The sequence below is a fragment of the Rhododendron vialii genome, chromosome 10a, assembly GCF_030253575.1.
Source record: "Rhododendron vialii isolate Sample 1 chromosome 10a, ASM3025357v1".
Taxonomy (NCBI): Eukaryota; Viridiplantae; Streptophyta; class Magnoliopsida; order Ericales; family Ericaceae; genus Rhododendron; species Rhododendron vialii.
Window position 1 is genome coordinate 27,086,205 of NC_080566.1, and position 6,904 is coordinate 27,093,108.

The 6,904-nt window shown below is 38.1% G+C and overlaps 1 protein-coding gene across 3 annotated transcripts in view; it reads right to left on the reverse strand.

Moving 5' to 3' along the window:
• LOC131302328 (nuclear intron maturase 4, mitochondrial) overlaps positions 1-6,503 on the reverse strand; it is a 30,792-nt gene extending 24,289 nt beyond the window's left edge. For 2 of the 3 annotated variants that reach the window (XR_009191705.1, XR_009191702.1), the window contains exon 1: positions 6,364-6,503. The gene's annotated coding sequence lies outside the window, so the exon portion shown is untranslated. Of the gene's footprint in view, positions 1-5,569; positions 5,880-6,363 lie in introns of those variants that run through there. The other variant, XR_009191703.1, reaches the window with a different exon arrangement.
• Between the last annotated feature and the right edge of the window lie 401 nt (positions 6,504-6,904).

The window sequence follows — 6,904 nt, forward strand, 5'->3', positions numbered from 1 at the left end:
GTCAAATTTTGTTCATTATGACATTATTGGTGCTAGAATCTGAGATATTTTGACTGAATCTTAGTAGGCATAGTGTCTTAGGCGGACACATGGATGTTGTGGAAATTGATGTGTTAATCACTTCTTGTGTAATTTTCACAACATTTCTATACTACCACATATGTCATGAGTAGTAAATGTTTTGTTGTGTGCTTTGCATCCTGTCGATGCATTCACTTACATGAATACTTATTTACCTCTTATGGACAAAGGAACGGGTTATGGTGCTAACTAACATTTGATAGTCTTTGGTGTGGCCACTCTTTAGCTAATCCGGATATTGCTGATATATTTAGCACTTTTTAAGTCTTACATAATGACATATGCTATCGAAGTAGGAAAAAGTTGGATTTCTTCCATATTTGTGGACTAGCATAGTCATTCATATTAAAAGTTCCGGATTAGTTTGACTATCAAAATATTTGAGTAGACCCATTTGGTTAGTAATCACCATTTTGTAATGGGTTATTTGGGTACACCTAATTTATTAGTATATATTCTGTTAAGTGTGGGCCTGGTACTATATGATTAATTGGGACCCATAATAGGCAAGGCCATTTTATTGGGCACTAGAGGAGATTTTACCCTCGTCCAATATACATGTGTTTGGCTCACTTAAACACATATTCTAGACACACTAGAAAAGAGAGTCTCTCTCTCTCTCTCTCTGGAACAACATTATTTTCAAACTTGTGATTTTGAGATTGGTATGATCGATCTCGTAGCAGAAAAAACATACAAATACAGTAAAGGCTATGGCATCTTCATCATTCTCAGGTATGTGCTGTGGATTTAAGTTCAATTCATATGCCATAGATTGGAGCATGAAATTAGGGTTCATGATTTTGTCATTCTAACAAACTTTGAATTATGGTATATATGGGTTTTCAAATGGCGTAAATGAATTGACACATAGCTTGCCAAACCTTGTGATAATTACGTTTTTTTTATCGACAAAAAAGTTTCTCATATCATGAATATTAATGATACATAAAAGAAATCATATAGTAACACACTAAGGAGCATCAAACACAGAGGACAAGCTCAACCACAAGGGGGCGTCATACAATGAGAACAAACTCAACCTATCACTACATTTTGTGTCACTTTTTTTAAAGACAAAAAAAAACATAAAAACCCTGTTAGCAAGAAGCTAACAGGACACCCCAAGACCAAAGCCCAAATTATCTAACGGGCCAAAAGCCCAAATTACCTAACGGGCCAAAAGCCCAACCTAAAAAAGAAAAGAAAACCCTACCCCAAATTTATAGCCTTTGCCACCCATTGCCTCCACCGCCACAGTGCCTTCGCCACCCCTCACCCAAGACCAACCACCACATCGACACCCCACCATAGCCAACCACCACAGCCTCTATCAGGTTCACCCCAAACATTACCACAGATGCCACCACCGCTGCAAATTTGTAGAGACCCGTATTTTGAGGCCCGTATTTTTCTTTTGTAATCATACGGCCCGTCGAGATAGACGGTGCAGATATACGGTTTGGCGCGTTCATGGAAGGGTATAAGAGTAATTAGGGGAGAGGTGCACATGTGAGTGTGTGGTGCGAGAAGTAGAGGATTACTCCTCCACCTCAATAATTTCTCCGGGAGACTTTCTTCATTCTCCTCATCTCCCATTCGCTCTCTCTTCTCTCTACTCTCTACCGAATCTCTCTCTTTCTCTCTCTTTCTCAATCAAAAATTCTCCAAAACAACTAGAACTGTACACAAACCCACTTCCAATTTACCTTCCATCTTCGTAATTTGTAATTGAGCTTGAATTTCGTAGGTCTTGCTTGGAGGAGGAGTATTTGGTTGAACTTGAAGATTTTGGAGTCTAGGACTTGGGTAATCTTGGGGTTTTTCTCTCCAAACTTGAGGTAGGGATTTCTTACTCTCGTTATGCATTTATGTGATGTTTATGTACCTAGATCGTGCCTTGTTTCGTTGTTTGAGTTGGGTTTTATGTTCTTGTCAAATCTGGAAATGTTCTACTCGAAACTACTAGGTATCGATACCACTCGATACCAGACCTCTTGGAGGCAATTTTGGCTCATTGTAACCCCTCTCGATTGTATTGACCTCCGATCATTTCTAATACACTCAAAACATTTTTAAATTACTCTAAAACATGTTTGTTCACATCCCAATGTTTTGTTGAACATTCTCAATCCTGTAACATTCGTTAAGCATAACTTTAGAGTTGTTGTATATGGAAAACGTATCATTGTGGGCACACGCCCTGAAAATTGATCACGATAAGCTGGTGCCCCCCTTTTTGGAAAGCATGGCGAAACACTCAATTCAAAGTCGCCACTTGGGTTTGAATGTCCGACACTCAAGGAACCAAACTTGAAACGCTTGCTACGTTGTTTGATTTGAAAAGGCTTATAGATTGGTCCGTCGTACCCTTGATATCTGAGGTTAAGGAGCTAGGTTACAAGAGGGAAAGGGTTTTAAGGCACCCTTCTTGCACAATCTGGAGATCGGTCTCTACTCGGGCATTTGTAAAACATTTGCGATTCGCTCTCATTAATCAATTTTTGGCCAGTTAGGGCAGGGGAACAGTTTATGGGGATTTAAACTGTAACAAATTTGCAGGATGTGATAGATGACATGCTCGCTTATTGAAATAATTAGTATAGGATGAAAACAAACTCTTCTGGAAGTTTAAACAGACTGGAAAGCCCAATTTTGGAGTGTCATACACAGGAAGAAATCAGCATACACTGATCAAGTCACTACATGCTGATCCAACCTATGTGCGCTACACCAAGACCTGCACGCGCCAGTAGATTCAAACTCACAGTTCTTATTTTCAACCATCTAGGCTCTGAAAAATGACCAGTGTACACCCAGGACAAACCACGCAGTTCATATGACAGTTAATATATAGTCACAGACAGTTTAAAAGGGCTACAAAGTCACAAAATGAACAAAACACCCCATAAACAGTATGAGGATAAAAACGGAGGCCAAGACCTAGTTACCCATGCAAAGGCCAACCATTGGTCGAGACTAAACCTATACGCGTCGGTATACCACTACTGCGCGCAGGTTTGAGTCAACAAACCAGTGCTTCGTTCTATATGTTTTTGGATTGTGGGACATGTCCAGAAAGGTCCCGAGGGTATTCCAATATAGGAGGTAAGAATATTAACTAAAAACTAGCAGTTTTAACAAAGGAAAACAGTAAATTGGTTTTTAGCATGCTCTCAGTGCTTGGTTCTACATGCTGCAGGCTATAGCCACCTCGCTAAAATTGAATCACAAGGAGATATTGAAAGTCCTGTGGAGTGTAGTCCTATGCGACTATTTTGGCACCTACTTGATCGAAGCAAACCTAAACAAAATCTACTACTGAGTGCAATATCCAACGATCAAACCTATAAATGATCCAGAAATTTTGTCAAATTGGAACCGAACTCATAAAAATTAAGCACGAATCAAACCTACACCAATAAAATCGTGCACAGTATCAATGATGTTGGAGCCAACACTCTGTGTGTATGTGTGTATGTGTGAGAGAGAGAGAGAGAGAGAGAGAAAGAGAGAGAGAGGGGGGGGGGCAAGGGCTCCTAACTCGTTTGTTGTGGTGAGTTACTGTAGCAAAGGGGGTTTTGCCGAGGTGGGAGGCTAGTCAGTTGGGTGAGTGTTTTTAGGGTTTGGCTCTGCTAAGCGGCAAAAAGGAAGAAAAAATGAGACAGTTGGAGATGCTCTTACCAGCAATATAGTGTAGAAACTAACTCATCATGCTTGCTAAATCTGGAAACTAAACCCTACCATAACAATTTTCACTTAAACCTTACCTTTTGTTTCTCTGGTTTCTTCCTTCATATGGAGAACATGGGAGATGGAACCTCCCTCAAGGTTTGGACTTGAACCAACAATCCTCTATCATAAGGCGTCACACACTCATGCTTACCTTCCTATCCACACATCATTCCTAATCATGACCTCTATCCATTTGATGCATAGGAACTCCACGATAATCTCTCTCTCTCTCCCCCCATTAAACTCTTGTGTTTTACATGAATCTTCATGTTAGTAAATGGAAGATTCATACGTAAAATTATTTAGAGTTCTACGTTGGTGAAGCTCCAATTGGAGTCGAGACTGATTTGGAAATTCAGTAACATCACTTGTGCAGCTGTGGTTTCAACAATACATGTTGCACAAGGAGAGGACTATTCAATTTCACTTACTAGTTCATAAATAATTGTAAATATGTTTTATCCGATGTTTCCGTTTATTTAGGAATTCAGATATAGATGAATGGGTTTTATGTTGCATTCAAAAGAGAAATGCCAGTTACAAAGGGAGCAACTGCCATGGGAGTGATTGGGAACGAACTGAGCTATCATTTTTGCATGAAGTATGTTAAAGCATCCAACTTAAAACCAATTTGCTAATGAGTAGAAAGGCTGCCCAGACTCATATATTAGTGTTTGGAAGAGATAATTAACCAATGTGAGACAAACTTCAACACTCCCCCGCATGTGCGACCCCCGACTCGCACGTAGAGGGTTAAACAAATGATCCATAACGCATGGATCACAACCAACAACGGTGGACTAATGGCACAAATAAAGGGGAACAAATTCTCCGAAACCCTAGCTTTGATACCATGTTAAAGCATCTAACTCAAAACCAATTTGGCAATGAGTGGAGAGGCTGCCCATGCTTATATACTAGTATTTGGAAGAGATAATTAATCAATGTGGGACAAACTCCAACAAAGTATTCATGAGAAAGTAACTTCTTCATAGATAAATTGGGCCTGTATAGAATTAAGTTTAGCATCAAAGCAATGCAAATATAATTGTTCCTTAAAATTTGGGCAATCAACAATGTTCACTTCAAAATAGACTATGGTAAATTTAATTGTCTCCATTTTGTACCCTAGTTGGTATCATGACTCATTTCCATACTAATCTTTGAAATGAATGACAATTTGATAGCACTTAATACCACATTGATGAAGCCATGACAAACTTCGAGAAATTTCTCCTCATAGATATAAAGGAAGATATACTCTCTGTTAGGTATTCGCTAAAAATCAAAACTAAAATATACCTCCTGTTCTGCAGTCGAAAGGCCTTGCATCTTTGCCCAAATTTTCTTGTTTGTGTGTGTAGCCAATAGTTTCATCTGCAACAAGCTAGCAACGAATGAAAGAGAATCAGGAATGTCAAACAACGACATTGACTGCAAAAGTTTTCAAAAATGGGATTCTTGCACAAAAAAACTGTTTGTAATAGAATATAAGCATTCTTCAGTTGATTAGTCCTAGCATTTATGGTTACTTGGCCACCATTCTTAGTAGTAGCATTTATGGTACTTGAACATCAAATGTAAATATTACGGGAAAACCAAATCTATTTTGCACGGATTAATAATACCAAAAACATGAAAACTAGATTCGATCCAGCCTACTTGTGATATAATTAAATAGATTACCTGGTTAAAATCATTGTCAAGAAGGGTGTTGTAATGAACAAAACAATAATGATCCACGTTCTCAACATTTGAGTTCACTCTAATAGAATCATAAGCATCCCGAAGAGTTTCTGGATCGACAACCACCTTGTGCTTGAGGTCTTGAAACTTTCCATCAATATATTGCTCCTTCACCCTCTTCTTTATACGAAGTTCAAGTAACCTCTTAAGCTTGACACGGGTTTTGGGTTTTGTCTCATTAAGATTAGAAGATTTGTCAACTAGAAACGCTAAGCCCTTCGCCAAAGTTGCTTTCCCAACATCCTTATCAGTGACACTGCTAAATGCTTCTAGAGTAGAAAAGGTTGAGTGAGTTGGGAACCCCTCAATAGCTCTTCCTAAATAGAAATAAAAATTCACATCAAGATTTTAACGAAAAGCTATAATTTGCTTAAGAGATGTATAACTGAATTAGTTAGTCCGGCCGGCCGGCCGCTGGATAGTATGATTGATACTTTAAAAAAGCAAGGAAAAGAGTCCTTGGATATTATGTAAAGGTGTTCTTTTGTGACATGTTTTACTTCACGCATACAAAATACAAACAACAATGGTAGCAACACTGTAATGTTGTACCATCTAAAATATTGCACCCCCATATAACTTCTCCAACAATGCTTTATGTGAAGCCTACAACACATGATCAGTAAAATCGCTATTCTTTCCCAACTACAAACTTGAAACATCACGTAGAGCACAATAAAGCATGAATAAAAATGACCAAATAAGATTTGAACTAATTTCAGGCATTCCCCACACACCCAATAGTTAAATAGAATTCACCATCAATATGCAAGAGTTAGATAGGCAAGACAAGAGCCTTACCAATACTAACTGTGAATGAAGAATAGATCCCAGGATGACTGATTCTTTGTAGTTTGCTCCATCTTATCAACTTTTTCCCGCAAAACTCGACAAGTCAGCAAACCGCATTTTTAGAATCTATTTTTTCCCTTCACCACCACTGTGCTTGATAATTTTAATGTACACACAAGTGCGCGAATCATACCTAAGTATAGTTTAGCAAGTGCAAGGTCGAACCCATAGGGATTATTACGGATGGAACGCGGTTGAATAGCTCTTGTAATCCAAACTTAAATTTCCTAATCTAGTTCAATAATATTTGTTTGGGTTGAGAAAAATAAGCTTACAAGAATTAAAAGTACTTAAAGTGATGATAAAAATACTAGGGCATTGGAATACATTACATGCATCATATCTATAATATTTATGTTTCTCAATTCTCCGATTTTTCTACACAATAAGTTGGTAGCAAAGCTCTTTTATTGTGGAAAATATACAAGACAATTTTTTCTTAGCTTTTATTATTTTAGTTCTTCTTTCGCCAAACAGATGTATAAAATCA